The 20,017-nt window shown below is 37.7% G+C and overlaps 1 protein-coding gene and 1 long non-coding RNA gene across 2 annotated transcripts in view; one reads left to right on the top strand and one right to left on the bottom strand.

Annotated features, from left to right (window-relative positions):
* Positions 1–20,017, bottom strand: part of LOC129409736 (uncharacterized) — a 100,471-nt gene that overhangs the window by 41,246 nt on the left and 39,208 nt on the right. The gene's annotated exons all lie outside the window — the stretch shown is intronic.
* On the top strand, positions 7,536–9,902 carry LOC129409740 (uncharacterized). The gene is made up of 3 exons (XR_008632533.1): positions 7,536–7,562; positions 9,018–9,293; positions 9,816–9,902. It is a non-coding gene; the product is annotated as an uncharacterized LOC129409740 (long non-coding RNA).

The raw sequence follows: 20,017 nt of genomic DNA, 5'->3' as shown, positions 1-20,017 counted from the left end.
CACAGGTCAGTGTCTCTAGTTTTTCTTCCCCCTTGTCTTCAGTTATGATAGTTAACCTCTACTCAAGCTCAGACAATTTTATTAGTGAGATGTGTTTACCTTGTCAGCATGATTGAGCTGCTGCGAACTGTCACCATAGTAACGTGTCATATATTAGCTGTTGTTACTTCCTGTAGGCGTGGTCAGCCTGACAGACCTGGCAGGTCGCTCAGACTGCCCCATGCCTCTTTCGCCCTCTGGTCCTGGAGAAGGCTGCCCCATGTGTGTGAAAGGAGGAATGCTCTTTCATCTCAGTTCATGGTCTCTGTGATTCTCTCTTATCATGTGATGAAAATGGCTTCTCCAGACCACTTCTAAAACCTTCTGTACACTCAACCACTCCTGGACCAATGAAGGATTACTCATTTTCTCTCTCATTTTTTCTTTTATGTAGTTTCAAAGTCTGAATCATTCTTAATATCTCATCATTCACAATCATTTCTTTGTTGGTGTTTGGAAACCTTTCCAGAGGAGAATGGATTAAACAGCCACATATTACCCCAGCAGCAGAGGAGGACGATCAGACGCACAGGTATGAATTCTACTGATCATAAGATATAAAACTTAATCTTTTGAAACACAATTATTACTTTAACTACTTAAAATGTAAATACCATGCTCAATTTGTCAGCTGTAAATTCAGGATAGTTTTAGTCAACATGAAATGTATTTTTTATTTCAGTTGTGCTAAAATATACTAGTACTAGTGGCCATACTGGCTTGTCAAAGCCTGATCCTGTCAGTTGGGCCTGGTTAGTACTTGGATGGGAGACCACTTGGAAAATCAGGTGCCACAGTGGGGCACCATCACAAAACTGTCATTTTGTCCTTAGGCAAGACACTTCATCCACATTGCCTAGTATGGAAGTGGTGTGTACATGAGTGATAGTGGTGGTCAGAGGGACTGATGGCACTGATTGGCATGGCAGCTGCTCTTCAGTCTGCCCCAGGGCAGCTGTGGCTTCAATAGTAGCTTACCATCACCAGGTGTAGAGTGAATGAATGATGCTCTGTAAAGCATCTTTGTGACAAAATGTCTGTGAAAAGCATGATATAAATAAAGACTTACTTACTTACTTACTTAGTACATCTCAAAAAATGTGAATATTATGAAAAAGTTCAATATTTTTTGCCACTCACTTCAGAAAGTTAAACCCAGATATTATATAGACTTGTGATGCATAGAGTGCAGCTTTCAAGCCTCTATATCTTGACATTTTGATGATTATGACTTACAGACAAAATTCAGTGTCTCAGAAAATTTTAACAAGATCAATTTAAAAAATGCTTCTGGAAAGTACTGTATGTTCATTTCTGTACACTCAGTATTCAGTTGGGATTTTGGCATGAATTGCTGTATCAATGCTCTGTGGCATGGAGGAGGTCTCCCTGTGGCACTGCTCAGGTGTAATGGAAGCTCAGGTTGCTTTGATAGTGGCCTTCAGCTCATCTGCATTGTTATCTTTTGTGTCTCTCATCTTTCTCTTGACAATATCCCAGAAATTCTCCATGAGATTCAGGTCAGGTGAGTTTTCAGGCCAATCAAACACAGTAACACCATGATCAGTGGTCACCTTTGGCTGTGTGGGCAGGTGCCAAGTCCTACAGGAAAATGAAATTAGCATCTCCATAAAGCTTGTAAGAATAAAGAAGCTTGTAATGCTTTAAAATGTCCTGGTAGATGGTTGCGTTGACTGTGGACTTCAGAAAACACAGTGGACCAAAAACCAGCAGATAACATGGCAGCTCAAATCATCACTGACTTTGTAAACTTCAATTTCAGGTGTTGCTTTATGGGAAATGCACAGATGTGTTCCTTGGACGGTGAGTTTTTCAAAGTCTGGTTTTGGAGCTCTGAGGTTGAGAATTGCTACTTGAGTCTTTATCAGCAAAAATATGAACAATAAAAAGAACATTTAATTTACATAAATACAAGACATAAAATATTTTCCTCACAAGATAAAATACTTCATAAAGAGCAAAACATAAGCATCATATCACTTACTATTGTTAGTCAGTGACCACACAGGCTGAGCCCAGGTGACAGCAGAACAGGCTGTGGTTTATAAATGTCACTGCTGCGTGTGTCTGTGCTACTCTGTGTAAAACCAGTTTGAAATTGTGTTTTTTTTTTTTTCTGATTGTTTCACATCTCACTGACCGTTCACTTCGTGCTTGAGACTTTGACACTGTGGTTTTCTTTCCTGCAACGTGCATGAAGTGCTATAGGAACATGTAGGCATATACCACTATTCACGTCACTCATATAGCACCCTGAAACTAACTTGAATGTCCTCTTAACACCCACTTTTATGATCTCACTCTTAACATGTGAAATGTAAAATAAAAAATAAAACATGTCATCAAAGCCGAGTGAGGTTTGATCCTGTGATCTTCTGCTCCATCTGAGAAAAAAAGGAACATCTGCACTTTACATCTGAAATACTACAAACATGGACTTGTATTTTAATATTTACAAATTCAATTCTTGATTTTTCAGATTTTGATGAGAGCTCTTTGTATACCACTGTCTGCTACTCCACCATCACCATCAGCCAGACCAAAGTAAGACCCTAGACCAGGACTAGACCAGGACAGACAGACCAGGACTAGACCAGGACTAGACCAGGAGACCAGGACCGACAGGACAGGATTAGACCAGGACTAGACCAGGACAGACCAGGACTAGACCAGGACTAGACCAGGACTAGAGCAGGATCAGACCAGGACTAGACAGGATTAGGACTAGACCAGGACTAGACCAGGGCTAGACCAGGGCTAGACCAGGAGTAGACCAGGAGTAGAGATCAGTACCACACCAAAACCAAGCCAGGACTAGACCCCTATCAGACCAGTACCAGACCGTGACTAGACCAGGACTAGACCAGGACTAGAGCAGGATCAAACCAGGACTAGGCCAGGATTAGAGATCAGTACCACACCAAAACCAAGCCAGGAGTAGACCACTATCAGACCAGTACCAGACCATGACTAGCCAGGACTAGACAACACTAGACCAGGACTAGACCAAGAGTAGACCAGGACTAGACCAGGACTAGACCAGGGCTAGACCAGGACTAGACAGAGTAGAGATCAGTACCACACCAAAACCAAGCCAGGACTGGACCCCTATCAGACCAGTACCAGACCGTGACTAGACCAGGACTAGAGCAGGATCAGACCAGGACTAGACCAGGATTAGACCAGGACTAGACCAGGACTAGAGCAGGATCAAACCAGGACTAGGCCAGGATTACACCAAAACCAAGCCAGGAGTAGACCACTATCAGACCAGTACCAGACCATGACTAGACCAGGACTAGACCAAGACTAGACCAGGACTAGACCAAGACTAGAGGACTAGACCAAGACTAGACTAGACAGGACTAGACCAGACTAGACCAGGACTAGACCAGAACTACACCAGGACTACACCAGGACTGCACCAGGACTAGACCAGGACTAGACCAGGGACAGGACCAGGACTAGACCAGGACTAGACCAGGACTACACCAGGACTAGACCAGGACTAGACCAGGACTAGACGAGGATCAGACCAGGACCACACCAGGACTGAACCAGAATGTAACTATAACAGAGCTAGTGTCATATTTGTACAAAACTAAAATCCAAACAGTTGCAAAGTTCCAATACTTTTTTATGCATCTTTTTAATCTTATTGTGTTAGGTCCATGTTATGTTTTCTAGTATAGAATATGAATTTTCCAATACAAATAAACTTTGTGATCTTTGTGAAACAACAAAAACTCCCCTAATTCAATAAATAAATTAAATGCCATAAAAATGCCTGATATAGAAGTATTTTTTATACCAATTGACCAGAGTCATTTATAAGTAATGTATAATGTAATAACTTAAAATGTGTTTAATTTGGAATATTCTTGATGTTATATGATTATTTCTGTTTTTTAGATCCAGCTGCCAGAGCTGAGGAGAGGATGCAGAGACACAGCGATGCAAGAACCGGCACAGAGATCAGAGTCCGGCCTAACCAAACCAGGACTTCACCCTTATTTACTGCAAGACTTAATCAGGACTAAACCATGACTAAACAAGGACTATACCGGAACTAAAACAGGACTGACCAGGTCTATATCAGGACTAAACCAGAACAAATCAGGACTGAACTGCGATTACATCGAAACTAAACTAGAACTAAATCAGAACTAAACATCTAAAATATCCATCTAGATCCAATTGTTTTTTTGTTTTTTGCTGACCAAACTTATATGCTTGAAGCTTTACTGACAGACATTTTATTACATTGAGCATTTCAGATATTAAAGGTGCACTATGTAACTTTTTGGTTGGGGGCCAGTCACCTACTTGTTTCTATGGATATGTCATTGCTTTGTCTGGATTGTTCCACATTATGATATTAAACAGTTCTACCTTACATTTATTAAATTACAGATGGTTTCATAGCTCAAAAATACCTAAAAAACAACCAAACAAACACATTCTGGCTGTGAGAGGTCACCTCTTCACAGATCTGACCTGTAACTTGGTCTGGTTTGGTGTCCATGAAGAAAGGTTTAATGCCATTACTGTGAAACATGTCAGACAAAGCAATAGCATCTCCATAGAGACAAGCATTTGACAAATGACAAATAACATTTTTGTAGTGTTAATTATAATGAACAAAAATGCTAATTTACTTTTCTATGCAATATTCTTTAAAAAATAAAACTCTGAAGTGTCTCTAAAAGAAATAAAATCAGCTCATGTAAAAATTATAACATGTGAATGTAAGACTTCTGATGATCAGCTTATATAATTTTTATATTTTTTCATTCAACATAGTTTGCACTTGCTTCCTTGTACAATAAAGTATTTATAAAGTTTATCATGCTTTTGTACTGTTATTGTCACACAGCGCCATCTTCTGGTCAGATTGCTCCCTTCATCACAACTCATTTTTTTGCTTTGAATTTGTGGTCGTTTTAGATTATGTATGAAAGCAATTCTTACATTTACACTGACAAAACACAACTCTGAGTATGTTTTTGATGAGGAAACAATTTTGCCTTATTATAACACAGATCAGAAAATACTTTAATACTAGTATAATGCCTTTAAAGTGATGTGAATGTGCTTTTAAACTACAGGATGTGGTTTTGTTCTTGCACATACCTCACACTGGATACTGGATGAGATATGTGTCTGTATCTGGTAATACAGGAAGTGCTCCACTGCATTTTGTAAACTTCATACACACTAGAATCATTTGGATAATTTCAGCCCTGGATTTACCAATCATTACTAAGCAAAAAGTAAAAGGTAACTGTTCACTTGAAAACTACTGGAAAACTAGATGTAGGTGTTTTTGACCAGACAGTTGTAAATGTACCCAGTTTGCACTTGTTTTCTTGTTTAATAAAGTCTATTTAAAAGTTGATCACACTTTTGTACTGTTTACTGTCACACAGCGCCATCGTCTGGTCAGAATGCTCCCTTCATCTCAACTCATTTTTGTTTTGAATTTGTGATATTCTCTTTTGTGTCATTTTAGATTATGTAGAAGGTTAGTATGAAAGTAATTCTAACATTTACACTGACAAAACACAACTCTGGGTATGTTTTTGATGAGGAAACAATATGATAACTTTGCCATATTATAACACAGATCAGAAAATACTTTAATACTAGTATAAGGCCTTTAAAGTGATGTGAATGTGCTGTTCTTGCACATACCTCACACTGGATACTGGATGAGATATGTGTCTGTATCTTGTAAAACAGTAAGTGCTGCACTGTGTTTTTAAACTTCATACACACTAAAATCATTTGGATAATTTATCATTTTTACTGAACAAAAAATATTTGTGTCATTTTAGATTATGTAGAAGGTTAGTGTGAAAGTAATTCTAATATTTACACTGACAAAACACAACTCTGGGTATGTTTTTGATGAGGAAACAATATTATAACTTTGCCATATTATAACACAGATCAGAAAATAATACAGTAATATAGGCTGTTTAAGGTATGTGAGTCTGCTATTAAACTACAGGATGAGGGTTTTGTACACATATTAACACACTGGGTTGTACTTCTCTTGTTAAATAATAGGACGGTCATTTGTCACTGTCCTGCACTTGTCTCTCACAGGGTCACACGAGGAAAGAAGTAGATTCAGACATGTTCACAGATCGTCCCATTTTGTTCTGTGTTTTCTTCACACTTAAACCTCTGTTGCTTCTTGGAGTCCCGAGTCACAGTATGTTATCTTTTAAAAAATATTAACTTAGTTAAACATAAGCCGCTTAAAGGTGCATTGTGTAACTTTTCTGGTGGAGGGTACTGCTGTTGCGTTGTTTGATATGTTCCACAGTATGGCATTAAAACTCTATTCAGCCTTGAAGTGATTTTAATGTTCAGAAATTCTTGTGTAAATGAGCTCGCATCTCCACTGATATGATCTGTACCTTGGCCTGTTTGCATCCGTGCAGACAGATAAGTTTAATGTCGTACTCAAGCCCAAGAAAAGTTACACAATGCACCTTTAAATAGCAAATTTCACTTTGTAGAAAATAATGGGATAGTAGCAGAGATCAGTTGTACATTTACTTGAGTAAGAATTTGCACTTTTCTAGCAGAATATTTTTTACTTCTACTTGAGCAATATTTTAAATGAAGTAATAGTTGTGGTTCCTCTTCCCACTGTGAGTACGTGACAAAAGCTTTATCTTGACAATATAAAATGATTTATGAACATTTATGTTTCTTGCACCGCTCCTTCAGATATGATTTAGTTTTTCTCATGTTTGTGTTTGTGCTTTAAATAATGCACAAAATCTGTCATTTTCAATTCCAAATTATAAATCAGAGCTTATGTCCCTACAGTTACTTCAATAGTACTTTTCCCAAATACTTTGTACTTCTACTTAAGACATATTATTCTGAAGTAACATTCCTTTTACTTGAGCATAGTTCTTGGCTTAGTTACTTCTGCATGGATCCTCTTTTAACAATTTTTTACTTCCTTCTTTGTTTTGATTGAGCTGTTTCAAAATTGTGCTTGACTTCATATTTTCCTCTTTTTTTTCTTTTTTTTAATCACAGCTATATTATACATTATATTAGAAAAGCATTGTATTTGGCATATTATTTGCATATATTTTTCTTCTGTGGCTAATGTATTTTTATTCTAAAATACTAAGACTTTTTGACCCCCATTTCATTTGATTTGTTTCAGCTCTTGAGGTTTCCAGTTGTCAAACAGAGTATGGACGAGAGGGAGGAAACATTGTGCTGTCTCCAGGACCAATCAAAGAAACAATCACTAAGGCGCAGTGGAAATATAATGAAAAAAAAATTGCAGACTCAAAAGCAGATATTACTGGACATCAGTTTTCTGGCCGAGAGACAATGGACAAAACAAATTACAGTTTAACATTAAAAGAGCTGAAGACCACAGACTCTGGGGATTTTTTACTTTTATCTCACAGGGAACATCAGGACAAAGACCCGTACATACTGCATCAAACTAGTGGTACAAGGTGAGACTACAGCTATGTTTATTCATATGACCTATTACAAATTACTGTAATACTTAAAGGACCCATATTACACTGTTTTCTGATCTACTGTTGTTTCCTCAACACAAACGTACCTGGAGTTTAGTTTTTACAAAATCCTGCATTTTTCAGGCAGAATTCTTCTCTTAAACAGAAAACACTCTATTGCACCTTGTGATGTCATGCGGTAATACAGGAAGGGCTCCACTGTGTTTTTAAACTTCATACCCCTTCACTAGAATCATCTGGATAATTTCAGCCCTGGAATTGCCAATCTTTACTGAACAAAAAAGTAGAAAGGTTAAAGCTGTTAACTTGAAAACTACCACTACGTGACATCATAGGGTGGAAGTGGAACAGAGCATTTTGAGTTTTGGATCTGTAGACAGACTAATGATAAAGGTTTACTAAAACATGTAAATGAAATAAAACACAACTCCAGTTATACCACGACTCACAAAAGTCAGTTTTGCGTCTCTTTACAGAGGGACTCCGCCCACAACCACATTTCTAATAGAGCTGCTAAACTGGGGCAGGGGAGAGTGACTAGGATGAGGAGGGGTGGGGTTTGGAGGTATAAGGAGCACTGTGATTGGTCAAACAGGTATCCACAAACTCTGCCCCTGCAGCCATTTTCGAACAGAAAGTTGCAAATTTATTTAGTTGGCACTTAAGTTGCTAAAAATCCCAAGGAACAGATAACACCAAATACAGTCTATGATACACAGTTTAGCCGAGAAAGTGGATTTATTTCCTCTTTATTTTAAATGGCCATGGTCCTGTTCTTGAAACTGAGTCATAAACTACTGTAAATGACCCTGTTTAAAAATGTTGTCCTAGTGGATTTTTTGTTGTTGTTGTTGTTGGTTGTTTTGTTTTTGTTTGTTTTTTTGTTTTTTGTTTTGCCTTTTTTTTATTCAACATGTTCAAATACAGGGACATCAAAGACCCACAAAATCACATAAATAACACATATGATACCTGGGGTGATATGGAGTCAACTACACAAGAGAGCATAAAAACAAAAAACAAAACAAAAACTCCTGCATACTTAACCAAATAAGATAAATTGTAACATGAAATGTAGTGGAGAGTGATATTGTTGTAAGTATTTTCTATAGATATTGTATATTTTAATAGCTTTTTGTTTTTGGCCTGTTTTATTGTTTGGAAAAAAAAATGTTGTATTTCATTATAATAATTGTGACTATTTGGTTCATTTTGACTCCATTTTGTTTTGTATATGATATTTGGCAGTAATAGGCCCCGGCTGCCTGGCTAGTTCCACGTCTCTCAAAACTGCAGTCGCACTTCCTGCTCCATTCATTGTGAATTAGCCAAGTTGTGCTCAAATAAATCTATATTTAAATATCAGACAGTTGACAGCAGGTTATAGATACATAATCACTCTAACTGTAAATATTTTGAATTTTGCAGAAGTCCTGACGTCGACACCCACTGTGACTGTCATCAACATCACCCAAACCACAAACAGCTCCTGTGTAGTTCTGACACAGTGCAGCTCAGAATTTCACAAAGACGTGAGCTACAGGTGGACAGTGAACAACAGGAACTACAATGGACCCATGCTGGAGTACCCTCTTCCATCACAAGATGGCACCATTACCGTTATATGTACTGTTTCTAATATGGTCAGTGAGGTGTCAGAGAGCAAGAGCATCAACTGCCAATCAACCAAAGGCAATGATACAGGTTAGTAGTAGTTGTAGTAGTAGTTGTTGTTGTAGTAGTTGTTACCAGAGGTGGATACAGTAGCTAAAAATGTAGTCATGTAAGAGTAACGTTGCTTCACAATAACATTCAACTCAGGTAGAAGTACAAAGTAGTGGTTCAAGAAAGTATTTAGGAAAAATACTACTCGAAAGTAGATCAACTGTCTGGACATAATATCTAATTTATAATTTGAAGTTAACCTAATTGTATGAACAAAATATTAAATATTGCACAAATTCTGTTATTTTCAAAGGATAGACTCAAAATGAGACAAATTACTCTCAGTGGGCAGAGAAACATTTCATTCATTCAAAGTACAGTTATTTCAACAAAAAATATTACTCAGTTAGGAGTCAAAGTATGCTGCTAGACGTTAAAGCACTCTGAACAGTACAATTTCTTTAAAAAAGTTACTCATGTAAATATAATGGTTGTTAGTGTATATATGGAAAAATATCTTAGACTTCCAGGTAAAACAATACTCACTTTTTGTCTTTTTAGTCAATTCTAATGGGCCTATTATTATTGCTGGCCTGGTGTGTGCTGTCATTCTTCTCACCCTGATAGTCGTCTGTTGGTACAAAAAAAACTACAGGTAAGATTTCAGCACTAAATCACAAGAAGAACGTTTCAGTGTTTTTCAGTATCTTTTTATTTTTTACAGAAAGATGCCAGAACAGGTGGGTCTTATTCAGATCATTTTAAGTTAGTGGTTTGTATCATAAAGAGTTTTATTTAGACTACCAATCAAAAGTTTGGACACACTTTTTCATTCATGTTTCCTTATTTCTATGATTATTCACCTGTAGATTCTCACATACAGAATGGAGGAAACAAAAAATAAACTCAAAGTAACTCCAAACTTGTTTTAGATTTTTAAAAATAGCCACCCTTTTCTTTGATCACTGCTTTGCATTTTTAGCATTTCTTGACCTTGATATGACACAGCTTGAAGTGAAAACCATTTCAGGAGACCATCAAGAAGATCACTGAGAGAAGGCCAGGGGTTTGTCAACAAAGTAAAGGATGGATACTTTGAGGATTTGAATAGAATACTCTTTTTAATTGTATTCTCTGTATAGCGTCTTTGAGTGTTTACAAAAGTGCTATATATATATAAAAATAATAGTGATGATGAAAAACATATTTAATTGAGTTAAAACACTTTTTTCCTTTCCTCCAATTCCATATATCATGTTTGTATCATATATTTGATGTCTTCTATATGTAGAAAATATAGAAAGAAGTAAACAAAAAAACATACAGTGAATGAGAAGGTGTGTCCAAACTCGTGACTTGTCGTGTAAACATAATCTTGATGTTTAAGTGACGCTGAAAATGACCCGGAGGATTCACCTGCCGACAATCAGCAGCAGTTGTATTCATCTCTTCTTCACAGTCAGTTCAACTAAACAAACAATTCAAATTCAACTTTATACAACTGTTGTAATAATTTAACTTTTTTAAACATTATCTGCAGGTGATGTTAATGTCTATGAACCTATCAGAGGCTCAAACAGCAAAGGTACAGTATGGATTAGTATGCAGTCAACTTTAAAGGATCTGTATTACACTATTTTCTCATCTATTTAAGAAACACAAATCTATTACAGAAATCTGTTTTAATTGATTAATTCTTTCTTTTACAAAATATTATAATATTATGAACAAACTGAAACTTTAAGAAAAATACAATTTCAACACAATGTTTTAACATGAACTTGTATGGAAATAGGAATGAGTCAATTTTTGTTGTAAAATCCTGCACTCGGCTCCACTTTTTTCATGTTGGACATTTTGCTGATGAGGGTGTCACGGTCAACAGTCAAAACGATCGTCCTTTGTGCTGCTCTGGTGGGAGGGGCCACGCACAGAGACACTGGAGACGCTGATATGATAAACACCACAGAAAATTAACAATATTTTAATAGAAAATATAATAAAAATATTTTAGTAGAAAATCATATAGGGGCCAGATTAAAGGTCTTGGAGGGCTGCATCTGGCCCCCGGGCCGTATGTTTGACACCTGTGATATACATAAACAAATGTAATGCCATACCGTGGAACATTCCAGGCGGCACCTTCATGGAGAGAAGCAGATACCTTCCACCAGAAAAGTTACACAGTGCAGTTTTAACATGAAGGTGTTGTACCTGATTTATACTGTTTTTAAGCTGTTTTAAAAAATGAGCATTTACTTGCATTCTGAGCATACTAATTACTCACCACAATGAATTTAAAAGCACTTTTCACAACTTTCAGAAACCAGAGCAGAGAGCTGCTGTAAAGATGGCAAAACACCTAGTCTCCAAACGCGCACTTCCTGATTATCGGTCAATAAAATGCTTTGTAATTAGATGCAGACAGAACACAACAGACTTATTTTGACCTCATACTCTGCATATTTGTCCCAGTACATATATGTCTGTACTGGGGCAAGATATTTTTTGCTCAAGCACAGAGGAAGGAATCAGACACAGAGCAAATGTAAAAGCCCCGCCCCTCTTGGCTGTGATTGGTTGGAATTGTGGGGGTGTTGTCTGAGGATATTCTTCCTGTAGCCGGCTTTAGTTTGAACACAGCTGTAGTTTGAACACGGCTGTAGTCTGAACATGGCTACAGCGTGCATGTTTTGTCTCGTGTTTTCGTATTGGACTTTACCAGCTCATGGTAAAGACAGGAATTAAACCAGGACTAAACCAGGACTAAACCAAGAACAAACCAGTAATAAATCAGAACTAAACCAGGACTAAATCAGAACCTAAAGAGGCTCTATCCAGTCTTTGTTCTAGTAGTTAAATTCGCGTCCTCATACATTTGTTATGGTAATTCCTAGTGACAGTATCTGACAGCTGTGTGCTGGCTGCATCAAATTTAAAACTGTTTTTTATTTCATTCACAAACAGGAAGTCAGATTGGAATTCTTACTCTCACTTGGTCCATGAAAGTTGTGAAATGTGCTTGTATACTAAGACCTGGTCTTAAGAATGAGGCATGAGTTTGGACTGAGGCCAACAGTGAAACTGGGGCAGGTTCAAATCTGCCAAAATGTCATTACAGTGAAAAAGGCACACACATAGCTGGAATTATATGACCCCATAACTTAAAGAAACCTCATGTAACTTTTGTGGTGTGTTGGCGCATCATCTGGTTGTCTCCAAGTAAATGATGAAATATGAAATGTTCGAGAGTATGGCATTAAAATTATATCTCTTTTGTCACTGTGGTCGTTTTGATTTCTCCACAGATCTAACTGTACTGGGCCTTGTGCCATACTCTACTTGCTTACATGGTGATTATGCCACATTGTGGAACATTCCAGGCAAAGCAATAATATCTCCATAGGGACAAACAGATGGCTGACACTCTCAGAAATGTTACATAGTGCACTTTAACAATTAGATCATCTGAATGCTGAATTTAAATCACAGATTAGAGCTTCAAACATGCTCAGAAGAAGCAGGATAACCATTATTGAAAAGACCAAAAAACTAAACCAGGACCAGGACCAGGACTGGGGAAAGGACCGCTGTGTTTGACAATATTCAAATGATTTTATAGTGACTCTGTGCAGAGCAAACAGAAGGAGCATCGCCTCCAACTCACAAACCAAAACCAGATCAACAGGTCATTCTGCTTTGTGCCCAACATAAAATAAACAAAGAATCAGAGGTGCACAGGAGGCTGCTGCATCAAAAGTCATGCTCAGTGGCAATCGCTGTGATGTCATAATCCCGCGTCACAGGGGGAGGGGCCTCCTCTGCAGAGACCAAAAAGAATAACTTTACAATTATGAGATGGTGAAATACTAATGGAATACTCAAGGCTGCTATAATACTGTACTGTTTAAAGTACATACTTGTCCCCAATCAATAAATCAAACAAATAAAAATAATAGTTTTTTTGTTGTAAATTTGTACATTTAACCTATTCTCCTTAAAGAATATTATAAAAGCAGCAGTTTGTGTCAAAAATCAGACCACTGCACACTGTATTTGTAAATAAATAAAAAAAACCAAGAAGAGACACATGTAGCAAATGTGGCTCTAAAAATAAAAATACCTGCATTAATTTGAATAAATACAAAATCATTTTAATGCCACAATGTTGAACATTTCCACACAAAGACATCTCCATCCATGGAGACAAACAGGTAGCACCACCGAGAGTGGAGTGAATCAATAATGTGAAGGAATGTCTTTCAGTGTAAAATATAAAATCTATATAGATACATGTATGTACATTTTTATTACTAAACTGACTGCAGCAGTAGTGGAGTTTTCCACAGACAAGGCCCCTCACCTGTTTGCATGTGTCTGCAGAGAGAGACCATGATAACAGTGGACAGCACATAGGGACACAGCACCAGCAGGTGGCAAATCAGAGCCACAGCCAGGGGGCGCTCTGAGGGGGGAGGACTGTGGTGTGAGGCACTCACCACATATCTGTCTCTCTCTTACAGCTGTCCTGTTCAGTAAAGCTTTTGGGGCAGAAAATCTTTGAAATAATCACTAGTCTCCAGGTCTGAAGAATCAAGCGAGCTGAGACGAAGGGAGGCCACGTGATCTAATCAATGACTCCAGGCTCAGGCAGCGTCAGGCTGAAGGAACGCTGTATCCTCTGTTTAAAGAGGAACAAAAGATACCTTCCCAGTGTCCCTGAGGTCTGAACAGCACTGGTCCCAAATGAAGGCCAATTAAACCAAAAGGCCATTGACTACCAATATGGACAGATTAGCTATAGTAATTTGGATAAAAACACATCAAAAGATGTGCACAAATTTGGAAGGGAGAACTGGAAGTTTTGACTTCTTGTTGCGTTGTCTATCTGGAATGTTCTTTGTCCAGCAGAGAGGATAAAGAGCTGCTCTGTGTCTCCTTGTTGCTCTGTCCTCTCTGGTCAAAGGTCTGAGTTGAACTGTTTTATTGAACTGAGTCTTTGAACCGAGCGAGGTCTCCTCAGTAGCGAGGCAAGCCATAAAGTAAGAATGCATTTTTTTAGCAATAAAAATGTGTAATTCAATAAATATTTGATAGATAAGTTTAATGCCATACTGTGGAACATTCCCAGCAACCCTAACCCAGGCAAAGTGATAACATGCAGTGGTGTAATCTCAACCATAAAAGTTGCGCAGTGCACCTTAAAATTCATGAACAAAGACAAGAAAGAGGTTTTAAATAAACTTAACACATTTATAAACTTTCTTATTATATTTTATTTGTTTATTTCTTCGTCCAAAAGTCTGAACTCCAAACCACATTCTTTTACTGACAGAGATTACAATGTACATGTTTTTAAACCCAAATAATTTTAGCCATAATACTATAAAAAAAAAACAAACAAAAACGTAACAAACATACACTTGAGTTTTCCCTTTTGGGTGGTGGGTGGAAAAAAGCTCAAAGAGTGGAACAAATTGTGGTCACTGTGCTGCATCTGCGCAACTCTTTAAAATATGTATTTCTAACATTGTGGTTTATTTTTTCTATTTTTGTCTCCTACCAAGATAAAAGGATGTGGTTTTTCATAACAATTTTCTGTCCGGTTGCATCTAACAGTTAAGAGGCTATTCACCTTATTCCAGAGGTATTTTGCATGGGCCTGCTGATCCTGACAGCAAATAAGTTCAATACATACAATAAAGCCGTTTTGAAAGCCCCTATTAAAGAATCAGTGCAGTGTGACTTGTTGGTCATGTTCTTGTTGGTATTTTAGCAAAAAAAACTTTTCCCAAATTCTTCACTGACATGATTTAACCAGAAGGGCGACCACCAGAAAGAGCGGTTTAGGAGCATTTAGAGACAAAAGTGGGCGGGGCCGAATAAGGTGAATAGGGCTGTGCAGTTAATCTTCACTAAACACCTAGGTCAAGGAAAGGGGGGTGAGGAAGTCCCACCCACAGAGGGACGCAGCGTGGATAGAGAAGAAGATGAGAGAGGAGAAGAGGAGCAGAGGAGGACAGAAGAAAAAGAAGAGGAGGAGGAAGAGGAGCAGGGGAGAGAGGAGCAGTGGGCAGAGAAGCAGAGTGTCAAAAAGCAAAACAGATGAGGAGAGAGAAGCAGAGGGGAGAGGAACAGAAATGAGTGGAGCAGAGGACAGAGGAGCAGATGACAGAAGATAAGAGCAGAAGAAGAGAGAGCAAAAGAGAAGAGAGTTGCAGAGAGAGGGTCAGTGGAGAGAGGAGCAGAGGAGCTGAGGAGAGAGGAGAGGAGCTGAGGAGAGGAGGAGAGGAGCAGAAGAAAGGGGAGAGATGAGCTGAGAAGTGGAAAAGCAGAGGAGGAGAGGAGAGAGGAGACACACAAGCTGAGGCTGAATGGGACAGTACTGGTTGTGAACAAAAACTGACTCTGTAGTGACGACTAAACTAAGGATTATCATATGTTATTATTCCAGGACCAGTGTATTCTGGGGGGAAAGTAGATTTAATGTTTAGTTCCACTTCAACAATTCAAAACATAATATTCCATTTTCTGATTGGTCAAATGGCTTTAAAATATAAGATGAAACTCATTAATTAAGTTGATATCGAATAACAGCAAATACTTTAGAAAATGTGAAAACATCTTAAATTCTACATTTACAGAGAAAGAGCAGAATCCGGTTTATTCATCTGTGAAAACTGCAGACGTCTGCTACTCTTCCATCACCATCAAAAAGACCAGAGGTAAGACCAGGACTAGACCTGGACTAAACCAGCACTAGACCAGGACTAAAAGAGGACTATTGTGGACTGACTCTAATCTAATCTAACCTAATCTACACAGAATTTATATTCATACATTCAAAATTTTCAATGAAAAATAAAATAAAACATAATTATTAATAGAATTACTAATATAGTGAATTGTTACATAAAATGGCTTCAAAATTTTACTGAACCAGGACTAAACCGGGACTAAACCAGGACTGAACCGGGACTGAAGGACTACTAGGACAGAACTGAACCAGGATTGCTCTTGTGTTTCAGGTAAAGGCCCAGGCAGACTCACAAAAAGAGGTGAGACATTTTGTCACTTTTTGCTACATTAGAAAGATAATCAAGTATATCAAGTATATTATTTAGGTGTCAGTACTGTGGAATGAAGTTTTAGTGATATTTATTCTGATATAATATTGAAAACTGTTTGCTGGTTTAGACTCTCCATACAGACATTTATTTCAATAGAAAACTTTTTTCCCCCCTTTTTTTTCCTCTTTCAGAGACTGAGGAGAGTCCAGTTTACTCCTCTGTGAAAACTGAAGACATCTGCTACTCTCCCATCACCATCAACCAGACCAGAGGTAAGACCTGGACTAGACCTGGACTAAATCAGAACTAAACACAGACTGCAGGACTAAACCAAGACTAAACCCGAATTTAACCAGGACTAAACCAGTACTATACTAGGACTGAACCAGGACTGAACCAGCACTAAGCCAAGACTAAACTAGGACTAAACCAGTAATAAATCCAGACTAAACACACAGTGGACCACTTCCTGTTTTACCACATGTGCATTTCTGTTTGAGAGAAGAACTCAGCCTTAATATGCAAAGTTTGTGTGTTAAACATGTGTGAATGAAACAAAACACAACTCCAATATAAATCAGAAAATAGCGTAATTGGGTCCTTTAAACTGCTTCACTTCTGTCCGTGTGCCCTCTGCTGGCAGTAAAGGTAACTTCTATACACATAATTGATAACTGAATTACTGACTTACATGTTTTTGCATGCTGCTGCTTAAGATGAAATGTTAAAGCTGAAATGTACATGACTGTATACATTTATCTTGTACATGTTGTAGACTGTAGGCCTGTGTTAGACTCTGCAGGTTGAAAGGAGCACCAGCTCTAAACCAATGAATTAAGTGAAGGACCCAAACTGTGCAATGAATGAGAGGATTTATCAAATGAGGCCTTTTCAGTTGAATATGTTGTATTTTGACAGTGACATTTCTTTCCCTTTACTGAACACCAAATGACAGGGGATACATACTATTTTTTACAATATTTATAGTTACATTAAAGGTGCCCTATGCAATTAGCATCTTACCAGTATCAATTGTTGTCAGTAGTTTGTTATACTCTCATGGACCAAGTCAGACATCAATATGGACTAAGTAAGACCAGAAAACTACTAACAGTGAATGACCTTCTTCATCCAAGAGCAGATGGTGTGTGTACTTTTACACCACCAGGGGGCAGTGGTCTGAGGAGCAGGGCTGTGATTAGCTGGAGCAGTCTGACAGAAGACACATCTTCTGCACAGTGCAAGTCCAGAATACAATGAGGACATGAGATACATGAGATCAAAACACAACAATCCCTCTGTTGTCCAGGTAGAACTTTTTCCATGGCAAAAGAAGAAAAATTCAATTTGCCAAAATAAGAACATAGACAAAAATCACACTGAAAAACATCATGACCTCAAAAAGAAGAATAATATATATATATATATATATATATATATATATATATATATATATATATATATATATATATATATATATATATATATATATATATATATATATATATATATATATTATATATATCACCATATGTTATACAAAAAGATTTATATAAAAGGTTTTTCACATGTGCATTGTCCTGTGCATTAACATAACTGAAAGTGAAGGTTTTATGGTGTTTCTTATTTTACGTTTTTGTTCAGATCCAGCTACGAGGACCAAAGAAAGAACGCAAGGACAAAAAGATCCAAATCCCTACGCACAAATCAGAGTCCGGACTAACCTGGATTGAACCTTGAGACCTGAAGTCTCAAATAAACCAGGACTAAACCAAGTCTCAAGTAAACCAGGACTAATGCTACTATCCCATTGTCCTAGGACTTTCTGAGTTGTAAATTCAATCTGGAACACCCTTCCATCTTAGAATTCTGACTTGGAAACTCAGAGTTATATATATATATATATGAACAAATTTTATTTAAGTGTCATGCACTCATGTGCCCAGCCCATATGGGCTTATATGGCACTATTATCAATATACATAAAGGAAGACGTCCATTAAAAATTCAGAACACAAAATCCAACAGTCATAAGTAAATCACCCCTATCCGTGTACAGAGTTCTTTGTCTCAATGTTCAGGCCTTGTCCACAAAAGCTGCTACACAAATTTCATCTCATTTTCAAATAACCAACGCATCATTTGGCCTTCAGACAGCCAGAATAAATCAGGTTTCTTCTGTTGAATCATTTCATACATATTATTTTTTAAATAATGATGAAGTGGATAATAAAACATTAAAAGAAAGTCATCCTCCACTACATTTAAATCACACAGAGAACAGAACCAGTTCATCTCTGGGACAGCTACATAGGGAACCTCTGTCTTCTTTTTAAATTATATTTGACAAAGGGTTCAGTTAAGAAAGTATCCTTAAACTGTACACAGTTTCTTACAGATTATTCAAAAACAGGGGCCATTTGTTTGCTGCAGCCAAAGATTTCCAGGGCCTCTTTGGACCAGGGTAATCTGTGAACTCTGTTCCACTTAAACACTGAGTCTTTCACAGTCTGAGAACTTCTGCCATTTAATCTAAGCCCTGATGAAGACCTGTTTGGTCGAAACATGTTGGCTTTGGAAGCTGGAGGACGTGTCTGGGGTGAAGGAAGTCTGGGAGTCCCTGCTTAGACTGCTGCCCCCGTGACCCGGCCCTGGATAAGCGGAAGAAAATGGATGGATGGATGTTGGCTTTGGCCATCCTGATAAAGGCCTGGATTCTGTTGTGTTTAAACTTCTGCCCTATGTTTAACCACACAGGGCTCCCAGCCCATGTCCCCCTCTCTGGTTGCCCTAGTGGTAAACCTGTGTACTCCAAGGAAGTATCTCATAGCTCTGCTTTTGTCTGCATTATATTCTGGAGCATCTTCAAAGCCTTCAAAACTCCCACAGCGTAAAACAGAACAGGTCCAACCATTGAGTCAAAACTTCAGGACAGACCTTCATCTTATTTACTACAATTCCTGGTGCCCCCCTCCCACCAGACTATGACAACACTTGTCTGCCTTCTAAAACATCACTCCAAGACCAACAGCAGGATGAACCAGGACTAAACCAGGACTTGTGCTATAAGAGTGTGTTTTTTCAATCAGTTTAACCAGGGAACACTGTTGTACCTTGAGTATTGGAACTGACACAGAGTTATTCTGATTCAAAAACAATCATAATTTCCAAATATAAAGAACTAGAAAAAATTGAGTCATTTGGTAATTTTTTAGTGAGTTATTGCTATAACACAGAAGTCAAATCCATTAGTCCAAAACCATTTAAGTTAAAACAAAAACTACAGAGAGTTCAGCTCAGTTCAGCATCTGAACTGGTGTACTGCTTTAGACCTGGTTCCTTTGAAAAATAATTAAAATAATAATCAAATGAACTGGGACCTGTCCTGAGAGTCTCTCATAAGATGAGTCCTGCTTTAGTCCCTTTAGTCCCACCAGGTACAGTCCATGTTTGCTCCTTGATTAGTATTTCCATCCTATTTATAACACATTCTTATGGTCTTATTATTATCATATGTTTTGTTCTGTGTGAACACATGTTCTTTATTATTTTTAATCTTCTAAGCATTTTGCAAGTGTGTAGTTGCATTCCACCTACTGTAACCACATAAATAAAAGTCATTTTGAAATCGTCTTTTGGTTTGTCTAATTGAAATCAGCTCAAGTTTGTAGTTATTTTGAGCCCTCATATAAA

This window comes from Boleophthalmus pectinirostris, unplaced genomic scaffold (genome assembly GCF_026225935.1).
Source record: "Boleophthalmus pectinirostris isolate CB_2022bp ecotype Guang Dong unplaced genomic scaffold, ASM2622593v1 HiC_scaffold_20, whole genome shotgun sequence".
Classification (NCBI taxonomy): Eukaryota; Metazoa; Chordata; class Actinopteri; order Gobiiformes; family Gobiidae; genus Boleophthalmus; species Boleophthalmus pectinirostris.
This window is presented reverse-complemented; position numbering and strand designations above follow the sequence as displayed.